The sequence below is a fragment of the Protopterus annectens genome, chromosome 4.part1 (genome assembly GCF_019279795.1).
Source record: "Protopterus annectens isolate FY-2018-M chromosome 4.part1, PAN1.0, whole genome shotgun sequence".
NCBI classification, from domain to species: domain Eukaryota; kingdom Metazoa; phylum Chordata; order Ceratodontiformes; family Protopteridae; genus Protopterus; species Protopterus annectens.
Window position 1 is genome coordinate 493,083,012 of NC_056734.1, and position 18,121 is coordinate 493,101,132.

The following is an 18,121-nucleotide window of genomic DNA, read 5'->3' on the forward strand; positions in this document are numbered from 1 at the left end:
CATTGTTATGAAAATGCAGTCGTTAATACTAGAATGCTACATTTATATTATTTTTGAGCTTTTATTTACCTTTACTGTAACTTTTTATACTGATATTGATCACAATGTTTTTTCAACTATATATAAACATTTCACTCTTCTGAACTGTTTCATTCTTCCTCCTTCTCATGTTAAATCTCTTATTCCTATATCATTCCCTCCAAGTATTTAAAACTCAACATGAAGCTAATAAAAAGAAATGCAAGTCTGTTAGCATAAGCCTCTTGACAGGTGAAGTATTCACATGAGGCTAAAATGACAATAAACTGCAAATGTCTTTAGGAATATGAAAGAAAGGAAGGCAAGGAACCAAATTATGAGAAGAGAATAGGATATGAGTTAGAGGCAAAAGAAGTAGGACTTAAAGGCCACATACATGAATGCTTTTTCTGTAGTCACAACTGGGAAAATTTAACAATTTAGGGGAACATACAGTTCTGTGGGAGGCAAATGGGAATACATGGGAGCAGAGGATTGAAAAACAGGTGGTAAGCAGTGGCATAGCTAGAGTTTGTGCTGGCCAGGGCTGTCTTTGAGTTTGCCACCCCTTCCCCTCAAAAAATTATGGTCAAATGGGGCCCCACCATACACAGCCTTCCCCCTGCAGCCATTCCAGTGTCCCATTACTTGGCTATTTCTCCTCATTTACCATAAACAATAATGTGCATACTGCTTTATGCTTTACTTCTACAATGATTATTTGGATTTCATTTACAACTTTTATTTTAAATTTTACAGCACAAACACTGATAGACATCTGCTAAACAAAGCAATACAGTCTCACAATGAAAGCAGACTTAGCATTAAAACTTCTCTGCCCTTGAAACTCACATTCATTGAAACACCATTGAAACCCACATTCAAAGAAAATGCATCTTGCCAGTGATGGATAAAGTTAACCTTTGGGTTGTTTTCAAATTATAGGGCACTTGCACACATATTTAGGACCATGCAAACATACATGTGTTCTTTGATTCACCTTCCCGATTGTATTAAATTATATACCTTGTATAATACAACACACTTATTACAGAGTGTTTTAAATGTATTGTTTTGAACATTTTTCCAGTAATCAATGTAACAAAATGTATAAACCAAATAATGACAAAACTACCCAATTCAGAACATTTTCATCATAAAGGTCTACTAAAACTTTTGTCATTACAATCCACCAATATCAGTAAATATGCACAATCTCTGCAGAAGAAAAAGTCATCTAAATAATTCCACATTAAGGAGATATGTAACTAATGAAGAAGTTGCTGCTAGCAAACAACTTTATATTTCATTGTTTCATCTACAAATAAAGTGCCTGCTGCCCTTGAAGACTAAATTGCCTATGTTACATTAAAAAATGATAAGCTAGTAATATTTCAATAGGGAATGGATGGCAAACTGTTAACAGCTTCATAGTTACTAGGTATCTCCTCCAAAGAAGGACATTCTCAGGACTGCAGTATCCACCCCCTTTAAAGTACAATACACTACAGTATCAGCAATCCACCTACATATTGTGTAAGTAGAACCCACAGCCTTATGCATCAAAAGCAAGTATACTACCTGTTTTACTACTAACAATGCAAACAGACTTGGCACAAGCAGTGCTAAACTTCTCTTCTCCTGAAGCTCTCAGTTCCTTGTAAAATTCACTTCACACTCACCTATATCTCTCAACTTTAAAGCACAAAAATTCTAGAAAAAGCCAAAATTTATTGGGGGGGGGGGACAAAAGCCCAAAACCAGTGAGACATTTTAAACATTGCTTGTATAATCTTAGAAAGTTGCTAGAATAAAATGTTTTGTGTTGCCTTGCATTTACTGAAAGATAGGAAGACTGAAACTTAAACGGTTATCATAATTTAGTGAATTCAGCTCTCACTAATTTGACAGAAAACCACAAATTTTAAGAGGAACAGACCAAAAGTATGAATAGCATTTTGTACATTCTATGAAAATCAGGACAGTTGAGAGCTATGGACTCAACTCCATGAATCATAAGTGGTGATATGGGTAGAGAATTCTGGCTCTTGTTTTTTGTACGTAAGGTACAGGGTTTGAGCCTGAGTAGTACTAACCTGCAGGTATACCTAACTCGGGCATTTCACGCACAGACACACACACGCGCACACACACACACACACACACACACACACACACACACACACACACACACACACACACACACACACACACACACACACACACACCTTATGACCGGACACAGTGTGAACAATAAAATGACTAACACACACTAATTACTTGATGAGCACATGCACACACACACACACACATACACACACACACACACACACACACACACACACACACCTTATGATCAGACACAATGTGAACAATAAAATGATCAGACACAATGTGAACAATAAAATGATTGGCACTCGCTAATTACTTGATGAACACAAAGAAAACTGAGTTTGGTTTTATTACTTATTCTAATTGCAAATATATGCTGGTAATACTTTAAAAATAAGCATTACAAAATACAAATGATCACTTTGTGAACGTTGCAGTATGTTTGCAATGTAGATAGGTTGCGCACACATACAATATAATGGCAGGTTTAGTGTCTCAACTGTTAAAATTACGTGGGGTAACTGAATTAACACTGTTAAATGATGCATTACCTACAGGTCAAAATATTTCTGCAGCAGTTAAGCATGTTGTACAAGTAAAAGAAAACCCATTACCAAATGTTTGGCATATGGCAAAATCACACAATTGGATTGAAATACTAGATGCATTATTTGCTCAGATAGATGCAGCTAGACAGCAAAATAGTGATGCAAATGTAGCAGCATCACTAAATCAAGCTGCAAATCTTATTACAGGCATAGTCCAAAAATGACAAAGGTGTTATGGATAAAGGTACTTACACAAAATCATTGTTGGGGCCATGCTAGAGAATATTGTAAGGCAGTACAAAATTGGGCATTATTGCCTCCAGTATTTAGGGGTCACATGCCACCATTACCCCTACAAACCACACAGTAAAACTATTGAGAAAAATCATAATGCACAAAGAGGTAGATCTACTAGTAGAACCCAAAGCAAATCCCGCTCACCAAGAAGGGGAAGTTAAAAGGTCTATATCACCAACCATGAACTACTGAATTTAATCCAAATTGAAAAATACCAGCCTTTACAGATTATTTCCTGAATATTGATAAATTAAAGCACATAGTACAACACAGGAAAATATCATTAATAATAGCACTCAGAGTGTAGACATCTAATGTACACACTGAATCTAAACTTTTGCATTTAGTGATTAAAAATCAATATCCTGATTTTGAAATTCACCATCAAAAATTATGTTCAGAATACTTAAATAATTTGTATGCAGCAAGAATACTCAATAAAAAATATACACAGCTCTTGTGGAAAATTGACCGCAACTTAAGACCTATCCATGGAAAGAAAACAACATTAAAAAAATAACAAAAAATATAATCAAAAATATACATATGAGCGAAAAAGCACTGGAGTGTTTTTTTTTTATTTTTTTTCCAGTGCTTTTTCGCTCATGTGTATATTTTTAAGAAAACAACATTATTACTATAAGATCAAAAATCAGAAATAGAGTGCAGCAAGACTTATAACTGATATGAGCACACATTCATATTTTTTAAAACAACAGAAACATAATTTTATAAAATATTATTCACCCACTCTTACCGACACACAAAACTACCACTTACTTGGTGAACATCGGCACACAATATGAACAATAAAATGATTGGCACATATTAATTACTTGGTGAACACACACAAAGAAAACTTCCCTTACTTGGTGAACAATAAGAAGCACCAAAACTCCCTTTGGAACAGGTGAAGCAAATGCTGTACTGTATTTTAAAATTGCTTGGGTGGATGTTACGTCTACAACGCATGCACAGACGTGATGTGGGCGATCGGAACGCAAGAACAGGATGTAATGCTATGGGACCATTCTTAAAGAAGAATGCCCTTAAAAAACATTTTTTTATTTAAAAGTATTGAAAATCCCAAAAGTTCCACCCAGGCTGGACCGCCCCTCTGCCCTACCCCCCACCCCAGCTACACTACTGGTGGTAAGGAAAAAAAGGCTTCCACTAGTTAAGGCAAAAAATGACAACTGAATCAGATGGATTCTACCTTATGATTTTAATAAAATGACTGATATTCTGGGAGGTCTACAGCCTAATCTGTTCCACACCTCTCTGTATACTGAAAAAAGAATGGAATGGGTGTTATTATTCCCTCCATAAAGACTACTTGAAGAATACACCAGAATATTATACATAAGTGATTTTCCCATTGGCTGCTAGAATGATGTGACCTTGGAGATGTCCGAGAACAGAACATGCTCTCCTTGATTAACAATAAACTATGGGAAAACATTTGTATTAATCTGTCTTGGATATATTGTGCCAGTTTGACTGCAAAGGCAACCAGTTGGAGAAAAGTATAAAAACTGGCTAAGATCATGACATGGGATGATTGTATTGAAAGGCAGCTCACAACACATGCAGCACTTGAGTCTCTATATACTATAGAGTTTTGATGTTGGTCATGCTGTTTGATTTGTTTGGAACTTTAATACCACCTGCAGCACTTGCAATCTATTTCCAAATTTAACCAACAAATAGGCAGGTGGAAATTAGCTGTGTGGGGGAGGAGTATGATCTGGACTGAATAAAGAACCAGCTGTAGATAGCTTTAGTAAAGAAGAATGGCGTCAGACAGTAAAAAGGCCTGCAGTTAATTCTAACCATGTACAAGAATAACAATGTTCTATGTAGGAAAGAGCCAGCAATGAGTAACACGATTCTGTGGTGTACAGCAAGGGGGGAGTCCCTTTCAAATTACACAAATAATGCTGCTCTTGTATATTTCCTTAACCAAGCCTGTCCAGAATGAGTATTAAATACTATCAGTTATTTGCAGTATGATAGAATGCCAAATGATAAATAAATATGCCACTGGAATGGACAAAAGAAAAAAGAAAAAATAAGAATTCAGTGGTCTGCAGATGTAAGTGAGAGAAAATACTGTAAAACAACAACACAATGATGTGTAACGTACATAGCAGAGTTATAAAAATTGCAAGACAAACATAATAAAGGTTGCCATGCCTGACTGTTTAATTTACTTTGACAGCTGAGATACCCAGTCTCTAACCTGGCACTGACAACATGAAATATCAGGAGCACAATGGAAATGGCTACTTGACTCACACTGAATTGGTTTCTCTAACTACCAATGTATTCCCTAGAAATTCAGGCTTCACTTCAGTTTAACATTTCAGTATTTATGATGTTTTCTGCTATAATTCCATTATTTTCTAATTGGTCACGCATTTCCTAGTATCACCTTACTCAAATGTACTAATCCTGACCCTACTGCTGTCCCAATCCCCAACCCAACCTTACCAAAAACCCTATCCCTAACTACCACTACACAAGAAATTCACATAAACAAACACATATAAACACATCACATTCAGACACAACAAAAACAGTGAATCTATCATCTAACCTAGTACTTACGCTAACCCTAACCCTGAATCATTTCCACGCCCACTCACACCCCCTAACACACACACACACACACACACACACACACACACACACACACACACACACACACACACACACACACAAATAAATCTACATCTTCCCTAGCCATTATTTTAATCCTAACCTGCAAACACTCACACACATGCACTTCTAACCATAATGGTGAATGGTATATCCGAAAGCTTCAGCAATAGAAAAAAAGCCTCACTTATCTTCATGGAAAAACAACTCACACTCTCTGACACTTTCATCTATCTGTAATATACCTTTCTGAAAGAAGAAGAATGCAGCAGTAAACTCTTTCAATTAAAATTATATTTGACAGTTTATTGCAACTATATAGATATATATATATATATATATATATATATATATATATATATATATATATATATATATATATATATATATATATATATATATATATATATATATATATGTATATATATATATATATATATATATATATATACTAAAGACTACAAAATGGAAATGCTTTTTTTATTAGTGATAAACCATCTTTGTTCACCCATACTCAGACACTTCGAAATGGATATTCTAAGGGGTCCTATAGTTCTGCAGTTAAAAGCAATATTCCACCTTACATTCTGCTCATAAAAGAACAGCCAGCGTAGCTAAAGCATCAGAAGTTATACATCATCAAGGGGAAGGTTCTACCACTTCCATTACACCCGCAATGCCAACTACATCTACTATGCATTCCTCTAATATGAATTCTACTAAAAATAACAGCAGAACACATCCAAAAATCAGCAAATGATCAAGGAACACTTCAGGACCAAAACAGGGGTGAGGAAGGAGCCATTTTCAGAGGTAGCTGCTGACATGAACTTTAATGTGAGTCTGGACACTAAGCTTTACAACTTGTCTGACTATGAACTATCTGAGTCTCATGAACATTTGCTCAAGTTAGGGTTAAACTTTGTACCTATTAAGCATGCTAATTTAGCCAACACTTTGTTGGAATTAAAAATGTATACTAGGAAGTTGAACCTTATGCTTATACTGAAAGATGTCAACCATGGGTATTCTAGTGTTATAAAAAAGCCTTCTGTTTTTAACCCTACGTTACATAACACACTAAAAGTGTTTGAAGCTTTTTGTACCAAGGAAATTAGAATGGCATTAGACAACAAACCTGTACATCCTTATTTTAACTTAATCCACGAGGATAGGAAAATCTTAGTTGAACTCCAAAATGAACATGACTTAAGATTGACTGATGGCTGACAAGGGTGGTGGGTTGGTAATAATGCATACAGCTGATTATAATAAAGCAATGGAGAATATTTTAAACATTGATAATGAATATATGGAGGTCAGCTATGATACTACAGAAAGACATTATAGGTTCATTAGATATGCACTATATGACTATCTCGTGAATGGAGATTTAACAACTGAATTATATGACTTTCTTATAGTTGACAATCCTAGAGTGGGTATGCTGTTCAGTATACCCAAGATTCATAAGAATTTAGCCAACCCACGTTTTAGTCCTATAATATCTTTACTGGGAGGTGCTACAGAAGGTTCATCTCTCTATTTGGACAGGTTATTGAACCCTTTGGTTCGAAAGTTGCCTAGTTTTATTAAAGACTCTTGCTCCTTTTTGAACCATATTAGGTTGTTTAGTCAAGGTGACAATGTTCTGAACATTGTTGACAGAATTTTTTTTTTATAATGACAGTAGATGTGGTGTCTTTATACACCTCCACCCCTCAGGTTGAGGGACTTGAATATGTATCTAATTTTGGGGGTAAATACACTACCCGGTCAGACTCCTCTGTAAAAACATGCTGCTTTTTGTTGGAAGATTTGTTGGAAAATATTTTTTTTTATTTTCAACAAAAAATATTATAAGCATCTTTGTGGGGTGATAATGGGGGCTACAGTAGCCACAGCTTTTGTTGGCTTAGTTATGGGTTGGTGGGAAAAAGAGATTTTACCCACCATTTGCCTCGCCACTGAAGTTTTATTTTATTGCAGGTACATTGATGACATATTTTTTTATTATTAAAGGACCCATAGATTTACATACTATCTTTCTTGACAAACTCAATGCTAGTTGTGATTTTTTTACATTCACCTTGGGTGAATGTGTTTATTGTGTGAATTATTTACACGTAGGGTTAAGTTGGAGTATTTCTGAAAAAAGTTTCTCTAGTAGGATTTTTAGAAAAAATACATATGTTAACAGCTGTCTACATTATTGTAGTAATCACTCTTGGCATATGAAACAGAATGTTCCTAAGGGACAATACATTAGAGCCTCTCGTATGACCACTGATGATATGGTATTCCTTAAGGAGATTGATTTCATTACAGAGTTGTTTTTCTATAGGGGTATCCATTGTCTTTGTTACATAATATTACTTCTGATATTAAGAACAGGGGAGGAACAGATTTCCCTCCAATTTTAAAAAAAGGGTCTGTTAGAAAAAGATATACACTGATTCTACCGTACCTTTTTCTACTTTGCCTAAATGTGTTATTGATATAATGGTGGATAGTGAAAAGATCAAATCTGTTGTATACAATAATTGGAAAATCATTTCTGGTAATAGTGATTTACAAGCAGTTTTGGGCAACAACCCTTGTTTTGTATACAAGAAAGTTCATACCATTAAGAATTTGTTAGAAAAAAATGAGACCAATATTTCTCTCCCGATTTCAGATAGGGCTAAAGGTATGTACAAGTGTTACAACTGTAACACTTGTAGATACATTCATGAGGGGCCTTATGTTAGTCTGCCACATTTAAGTCATACTATCAGTATACCTGGCAGATTCAATTGTAACACTTATAATGTGGTATACATTGCTTTGTGTTCAGGATGCACTGTATTCTACACTGGCATGGCTACAAGGTATTTGTTTAAACGTATTAAGGAACATTGTTATGCTACAAAAACTAGGGATGTAAACAATGCTCTAAGTCTATACAGACATTCTGCAGTATGTTATTTATATAAGAAATTTACTTTTTCCATCTTGGAACATATTGGTAACGATTTAAGGGGTAGTAACATTAAAAACAAAGTAGAGAGAAGAAAGACATTATGGCAGCTAACGTTGGGGGCAGACAGTCCACCAGGGTTGAAATATATGATCAATATAAAGTGTTTTTTGGTGGACTGGAAACTGGCCTTGTAGATTTGTATTTACTTTTTTACCATTCATTCTTCCTTATGATTTTTTATAACAACTATTTTATAGACTGTTTTATGGTTCATATTTTTTTAATTGCTAATTGGTTAATTGATTTGATTAAAAGGTTCAGTGTGTGTGTGTGTGTGTGTGTGTGTATGTGTGTGTGTGTGTGTGTGTGTGTGTGTGTGTGTGTGTATATATATATATATATATATATATATATATATATATATATACTAGTAAGTTTCACTTTATGTGTATTTCTGAAGAAGTCTTATCGACAAAAGCATTAATTAAATTAAGTTTACACTAAGTTCCTGTGAGTCTGTCTTCTATTGCCTTCAATGTTTTGTTTATTATTAAACTCTTTCAATTAAAAGCACATTTGACAGAGTTTATTGCAACTATGTATATATATATATATATATATATATATATATATATATATATATATATATATATATAGGTCCCCTTCAGTTAATCAAACGTTTACAAGTTCGAACTACATATGGCCGAGACCATATGTTTGAACTTGTAAAAGTTCAATCGGACTGAATATAGATCTCCGTACAGAGCAGAAAGGAAAGATTTCCATTTCCGCAATGTAGTGTGATCTTGGAGTTGGTATATTTAAGTAAGGGGGGCTGAGGGGCAAAGCCCCCCAGTTGGGGGGTGCAGGGAGGCATAGGTCCTCCTGCTATAGACATTTAGTTTTGTGATTTTTTTGTTTTATGTGTTTTTATTTCAGTGTTCAAACTTTTACGAGGTCGAATATATGGTCTCGGCCATATGTGGTTCGAACTTGTAAAAGTTCAATCTACTGAAGTAGATCCATATATATATATATATATATATATATATATATATATATATATATATATAGATATATATATATATATATATATATATATATATATATGTGTGTGTGTGTATATATATATATATATATATATATATCTACAGACACACACACACGCACACACACACACACACACACACACACACACACGTACACATATACATAAGAAGATGCAGTAAATGTAAAATAAGATAGTAATATTGTACGGTCATGAGAAGTGGAGGAATGTTTTTAATTGAAGCTGAAGTAACTGCTCTGCTGATTAAGGTACAAGAAGATAATGAATTGAATTTGCTTTGTGTCAAAACTGCAGGGCCCATGATTGTGAACAAAGCTGGATAAACCACTAGGCAACATAGGCAGCTGCCTAGGGCCCAATGATTGCTGGGGAGGCCCAGCTGCAGCATTAAATAATAACAAAAGAAAGCTTTCCTACTTTTCCTTGCATCAAAGCATTAGTAAAAAAGTTTTCCTTTTTTGATGACCATGTACTGCTGTTTTAAAACAAGACATTTCCTGATTTGCCCCACCTACACATCAACATCCTGCTGCCACCAGCCAGTAAGACAGGTGCAAGAACACATGCATAAATGAGGCAAGATTTCATAGCACAATGGGCAGTTGGCAGAGATGGATTTCATAGCACTTGCAGGCCATGAGAGATGTATTTACATTGATGGATTTTAGTAGCTTTGAGCACAGCTGGATATTTACACACGATTTGAATTCAAAATGTGAAAGGAGCAGAGGTACTGTATGAACAGGCCACTGGCTGGGTGCATTTTCAATGAATGCAAGTTTCAATGGGTTTTCAGTGAATGAAAGTTTCAATGCATTTTCAATAAGTGTAAGCTTCAAGGGAAGATAAGTTTACTGTTGCTTATGCTAAGTCTGTTTTCATAGGTTCATAGGTTCATACTAGGCTATCTGCCCAAGGGCATTTATAAGCCTAGCCAGAGTGTGTTTGGCTTTCGCCACCCATTTTAAATTTATTTTGCTATGCCCTTTTTCGAAGTTAGTATACTGTGCCTCTGTCTAACAGTGACACAGAAGTGATACCCGGGGTAAACCTATGATCTCCCATCCACTCATCAAGATTCCTCTTGAAGAGAGTCAATGAGGGACTCTGCCTAACCTGGACTGGGATTTTATTCCAGAGTGAAGGGAGCCTCTGGGTTATGAATCTGTCCCTCCAGCATGTCCTATTTATTTCAGTGCTGAGGTTCAAGTCTCTCGAGCACGTAGCTCGATGGGATTTGGATATTCTGAGGTGCAGCATGTCCATTAATTCCGGGTTGGACATGGCTTTATACGTCAGGCACAGATTGCCTCTGAGCAGGCAGTATGCCACTGAGTAGAGCTGGAGTTTCTTTAACCGGGCAGCATATGGCATCTGTTTGAGCCCTTTGATCCTCTTGGTGAGGTACTTTTGGGGTCTTTCCATTTGCTGCAGGTGTCTGGTAAGGTACATCCCAAAAGGGGCATTGTACTTAATTATGGGCCTGATGAGGGATGAGTAAAGAGGCACGATGATCTCCCCTGATCTAGATGTGAATCCCTTCATGATTAGGTGGGCTATATAAAATGTTTTTCTAACCACTTTGGCCATGTGGTTGTCAAATGAGAGATTGCTATCAGCTTAGGTCCCCAGGTCCCTAATTACTTCTTCTGTACTTAATGGATTACCACCTATGTGGTAATTTGTGGGCACTTTGTTTTTGCCAAAGGGGATGACTATACACTTTTTGGTGTTTAGCTTGAGGCCATGGCTCTGGCACCAGCTGTCTGTTTCTATGAGGCCCTTTTGGAGGATGCTTGTATCGGCTGGAGAGTCGATTATGGCGCCCAGTTTGCAGTCGTCTGTGAACTTGGTCAGCCACAGTCCTTCCGTGTTGGCCTGTACCTCCAAGAAATATATACCGAACAAGAGAGGTCCCAGGACTGAGCCTTGTGGGATGCCACTTGTAACTGGTTTGGAGTCTGACATGGCTCCAGCAATTCTAACCATGTGGGTTCTGTCCTTGAGCCAGTTTGCAACCCATCAAGTGACATAGGGGTTTATATTTAAGCTGGTGAGCTTATCTATAATGTCTGAGTGGGGTATTGTATTGAAGGCTTTTGCGAGGTCCAGGTAGGCTGTGTGGACCACCTTCCCCTCGCCAATGGCCTTGGTGACTGTTTCAAAGAAATCAACCAGGTTTAAGAGGCAGGATCTGCCCTTAACAAAGCTGAACTGGGTAGGATCCAGTGTCTGTAAGTCCCCAATATCTTTATTTATGAGGTCCATGATGATCCTTTCCATAGCTTTGCAGACCAAGCTAGTCAGGCTTATGGGGCGATAGTTTCCAGGATCCGTTGAGGCACCACCTTTGTGGAGAGGGACCACTGTTGCTGTACACTACTCTTTGGGTACATATCCTGTAGTAAGGCTGAGATTGAACAGTAGTTTTATGTTTGGGTTTAGCTCTTCTTGGAGTTCATGTAGGACGCAGCCCAGGACACCGTCTGGTCCCATTGATGCTGTGTTTTTTGCTTTGAAGAGGGAAGCTCTTACCTGAGCATCTGAGATGTCAGTGGGGCAGCAGTCTGCTGGGATAGATATTTGCCCTTTTGGTAGGGAGGGGGGGAGTTTGTGCTGAACCTGTCAGCTAGGATGTTGGCAATGTCTGTGGGTTTGGTGTATTTTTTGTCATTATGGACTAATTCTGAGCATATCTGGGAATTCCCACCCAGGATCCTAACATAACTAAAGAAAGCCTTGTGATTATCCTTACTGTCCTGTGCAATTTTTCTCTCAAAGCTGGCCTTAGACAATTTTATGAGTGCCCGTAGTTTTTTGCTAATACTGATCAGAGATGCCTTCCCTTTTTGGGATTTTGCTCTGTCATGTAGTAGCTTCCTCCTTCTATTGTATAGTTTGTTTATGGCTGGGGTCCACCAGACAGGACGTCTGCCTTTGGAGGATTGGGTCTTGGCTTTATTTGGGATTGCATGATCCATGCATTCCTGAAGGTGTTCATAGAATGTGTTTATAAAGGATTCTGTGGTCTGGGCCGTATTTTCCACAGGCCCGGGGGCTTTGAAGGATTCCACCTTGGTTTTGAGGAGTGTGAAATTTGCTTTAGAGAAGTTTTTCACTGTGGTTTTCAGGGCAGGGGGTGGAGTCGGGATGTGAATATCCAGTGAGATTGGTTTATGGTCTGATCTTACCAGTGAGGGATACACTTCTGGTCTGTAGAGTCCCCATGTTGGTGATGATCAGGTCCAGTATGTTTTCCCCTCTTGTGGGAGTGGTAACAAGTTGTTCCATAGCATTTGAGTTTATAAATTCTAGGAACCTTTGGGCTAGGGTGTTGGAGCTAGAGTAATGCTTCCAGTCTATGTTTGGGTAGTTGAAGTCGACCAATATAATGGTGTTTGGAGAGACCTTCATATTTTCCAGTGTTCTCAGGAAGGCTGAGTGGGCTTCCTGGGTTTGGGAGGGTGGTCTGTAGCAGGCTATAAACTGGAAGGCAGTTTTACCCACTGTTAGTTGCACATGGATAGTCTCTGATGCTTCGTGCTGTGCCACCAACCTGGAGGTGTGGGTATCTTTGACGAATATTGATACTCCCCCTCCTTTTGTGGTACGGTCCAAGTTTTGGGGCCGAAAAGCATGGTATGAGGTATAACCTGGTATTGCTGGGGTGCTCTCGGGAGCCTTGAACCAGGTTTCTGTTACTGCACAGATATCGATGTTCTCCATGCTAAGGAGAGTTTTGAGTGCGTGCATCTTGAGGTTTAGACTTCTGGCATTGAGTAGCATTACTCTTAGTTTCTTATCCCTTGTGATACCTATGGAGGTGGGTTTGTCTTTTGAGCCTTGCCTAAAAAAGGCACTATGGGGGTAGCAAGAGCCTTTGCCAATATCAGAAAGCCCAGGGGTGACAGGTGCAAGCCGTCCCTAGCGAAGCATCATGACTTGTCGAGCATGTCATCCCAGGCTGACAGGCATTGGATACCCTTTGAATGACACCAATACTTAAGCCAATTGTTGAAATTGATCATCTTGTCTTCATATTGTGGCATCATTCTTGGTGAGGGTAAGATGCTACTCAAGGTCAGGATCATACCAGCCTGGGCTACATGCTCAGAGAACTCCTCTATGTCTCTTTTCATGTAGTCCAGGGAGGTACATCTCAGGTCATTCACACCAGCATGGACAATGACTGAGTCATATTTGTACTTGCCTTGGAATGACCTGAGTGCTTGTGTTATGTGGCGTTTCCTAGCGCCCAACAGGCAGCTCACCATGACCTTCTCCTTGTTCAGCCTGGTGAGCGCGACGTCAGTGTGCCTGACAATAGAGTCACCTATTACAAGTGTATCAGCTGTGTTGTTTAGCCTTAAGGGCTGTGACTGTTCGGCACACTGGCTTTGTGAGCCGTGTGTTGCAAGTGTTTTGTTTTGGGGTAGCGGTTGCTTGGGTGTCTGCTTTGGAGGTCTCTGCTGCTTAGGCATATTTTTATTTAGAGCCTCCGAGTATGTTTTTGTGTGTTTATGTGTTTGGTTTGCTGTCGTGGTAGGTCTATGTGAGACTGGAATTGTAGTGAGTGTGGTTTCCTTCTCCTCCTGACTGGTTTCGCCAGTACTGAGTTGAGAGAGCTTAGCCTCCAGTATGGCTATAGGGTTGCATCTCTCTCATGTGTTGGAATTTGTTGGGAGGAGGAGAGGGTTGTCTGTGTACATGAGGCAGTTGTAACATTGCCTCAAGATTCCCAGATTCACCAGCTGAACCGGAGAGGAGATTGACAACTGACCTTTGGACATGCTAGAATAGTACTGGGAATTCCTTTATAATTGAAAAAAAAGGGCCAATGGGAAACGAGGTACTCAAGGGGAGTTTGTGAGGGTGTAGTGCTTTTAATATTTTAGTGCTGACTTATATAATTGCTTTAGTGAGCAAGTGCCAGGTAACTTAAATGCAATGTGTTACAGGTAACTTAAATGCAAAAATGACAAACAGTAACTTCTTTCAAGTGAAACAAGGAAATAAGTACAGTAAGCAATGCAGATATCACTAGGGATCCACAGAAGCACTTTAAAGCTGCGTTTTAGGTGGAATTAGTGTTTCAGGGAAATAACAAGCAAACAAACAACAAGCATACAAGTAAAGGTATATTCAGCAGGCCTGGATCTAGTCTATGCTACAGCAAACAAAGTGTACCAATTTCAGTAAGAAACAGTTCAAATATGCAGGCACTATAAGCCTTTAACCAGAAATTCCCAGCTCAGAAGGGCAGAGTCCAGCCTCTCCTCCCACAAGAGTGCAGACCACAAACCTTCTTAATGTAAAACAACTGGCCTGAAGCCCAAGTGCTTAAACCAGAATTAATATACTTTTAGAATAACAGACACTGAGCCCTCAATCAGCAGTTCCCAACTTAGAAGGATGTAAGCTACCTGTCCTGCCACCACAGTGCAGGCCACAAACGTTCCTAATGTAAAACAACTGGTCTGAAGCCCAAGTGCTTAATCCAAAAGACTTAGAATGATAGCTACACTTTAATCAAGTTACTACCAAGCAGTAATAAATACAATTGAATACTTTAAAGAATGCCTGGATTAGTGCTCAAGTTATACAAGCAAAGCTAGATTCAGCAGGCCTGGATCTAGTCTATGCTACAGCAAACAAGGTGTACCAATTTCAGTAAGAAGCAGTTTAGATATGCAGGCACTATAAGCCTTTAACCAGAAATTCCCAGCTAGAAGGGCAGAGTCCAGCCTCTCCTCCCACAAGAGTGCAGACCACGAACCCTTTTAATGTAAAATAACTGGCCTGAAGCCCAAGTGCTTAAAACAGAATTAATACACTTTTAGAATAACAGACACTGAGCCCTCAATCAGTAGTTCCCAACTTAGAAGGATGTAAGCTACCTGTCCTGCCACCACAGTGCAGACCACAAACCTTCCTAATGTAAAACAACTGGTCTGAAGCCCAAGTGCTTAAACTAAAAGGCTTAGAATGAGTTACACCAAGCAGTAATAAATACAATTGAGTACTTTTAAGATGACACAAAAGCAAAATAAAGTAGGAAGAAACACAGATACAGTAAAAGCAGATAATTTTTTTGAGTGAGCAAATGAGATGGGCCCAGGAGTTACAGGACAGAAACAAGTGCAAATGCAGGCCTTCAAATCAGAAAGTTGAGAGAGATGGAAGACCACCCAAACGGCCAATAACTACAAATTCTGGTCCAGAACCACTTCTTATGTGGTAGACAGGTTACCTAGTGCCTACCACTCCCACTGATAAGCTAGAAGGCTTACCTCCAACACAGAAAGGCTTGGGGGGTTCAGAAGCTTACAAATAGTCCTGGATACAGCAAATCTGTATCTGGAACACTAATTACAGGAAAGATAGGAAACAGGCTTACAATTTTTTTTCAGAAAAGTAGCAAAACAGTAGTAAAAACAATTCACATGCAGTGCAAGCTGGCACACTTGAGTATATAGCAATATTAGTCCACACACAGTTTGAAAAAATGTAATTAAATTAAAAAGGACTAAAAGCAAGTGCAGAAAGGGTTTATTAGGTAGAATGCGGTAAAGAGATGGGACTGAGGGAGTGTCCTAGATCAAATCTACAGTGGGGCGGGCACTGCAAAAGCCACCAAATTTAAACTACAACCAAGAACAGGGAGGGGGTGGGGAAAAGTTTCAAGAGAGATGTGAGGAATCAGAGTGAAAATTATAAAACCAAAAAATATATACTGATCTCTGTATATTTGCAGAACACTAAGACAACAGATATCTAAGCAACAATTTAGCTCTATAATACAGAATAATACAGAAAAATATACTCAGCTCTATATATTTGCAGATAGTCTTGTAAGGCTGTCTCTCAACACTTTAAATGCAGACTGCTGCTATTAACAGTTCAAATTAAGGGAATCTTGAGTTAACAACAAACAAGCAATAGAAACCACAATGAGGGGGTTGGGGAAGAATGTTTCAATAGAGATGTGAGGAATCAGAGTGCAAATTATAAAACCAAAAAATATATACTGATCTCTGTGTATTTGCAGAACACTAAGACAACAGATATCTAAGCAACAATTTAGCTCTATAATACAGAATAATACAGAAAAATATACTCAGCTCTCTATATTTGCAGATAGTCTTGTAAGGCTGTTCTACTTCAAATGCAGACTGCTGCTATTAACAGTTCAAATTAAGGGAACCTTGAGTTAACAACACACAAGCAATAGAAACCAAAATGAGGGGGTGGGGAAGAAAGTTTCAACAGAGATGTGAGGAATTAGAGCGCAAATTATAAAACCAAAAAAATATATACTGATCTCTGTATATTTGCAGAACACTAAGACAGCAGATATCTAAGCAACAATTTAGCTCTATAATACAGAATAATACAGAAAAATATACTCAGCTCTATATATTTGCAGATAGTCTTGTAAGGCTGTTCCACTTTAAATGTGCAATGTGGAACTGTTTTGTTTAGCAAATGGCTATCAGTGTTTGTGCAATAAGATTTGAAAACAGTATTTATAGTGCAGCAGGAAGCAGACTTATATTTGATGCAGAAGGGTGTGGCTTCTACTCCCACGCCATGTAGATAGATTGTTAACACTGCAGTGCAGAATAAGGAGGGGTGTTCTACCCCTAAAGGTGTTGTCCTTTGGATGAGATGCTAAACCAAGGCCCCATCTGTCTGCATTGGTGGTAGGTGCTGTGAGATCTTTTACATCCATCTGAGCTGTAAAAAGGAGTAGGGTTCCTTTATTTACATGCTATTTACATGATGTATTATTTACATGTTTACATTTTTACTTAAATCTATACAGATTTACAAATTTAAAAAATCACTCAATTATTTACATATACTGCGGTGGTGGTGCTGCGGTAGCATTGTCGCCTCACAGTTAGACATTGCCCGTTCATTTCTCAGTTAGAGCGTCTTCTGTGTGGTGACATGCATGAATGGGCGTTCCTTCGTTGAAGGTTGTGCGTTAGGCCCCACAAGCCAGCATGTAAAACTCTACTGCCAATCATTAGCGGACCGGAGTTCCACTGTGGCGACCCCTAACCAGGAAAAGCCGAAAGACACAAACAAACTTAATTATTTACATAATTTTCTCCTTATATATTCTGTTTTTTATCTTTATATATTCTTCTTTGAACTAGATCCCACTCTTTTTTTCCATAACCAGCATCTGATTTTTCTTATTATTACTGATAATATTAATTTCCCATTAAACATAATCTAATGTCTCACTCCAAATCACCCATACTTCATAAAACAATTTTTGTCCATTCCTGTTTTATATTCTTAGCTTCTATTCTTATAATATCCATATTCATTCATATGCATATTTTTTATTATCATTTTTCGATTCTCCAAAGAAAATTTGCTGACCTAATTTTTACCACATATTTTCACTCTTTTACATTGAAATGAAATGCTCTGTGGTTT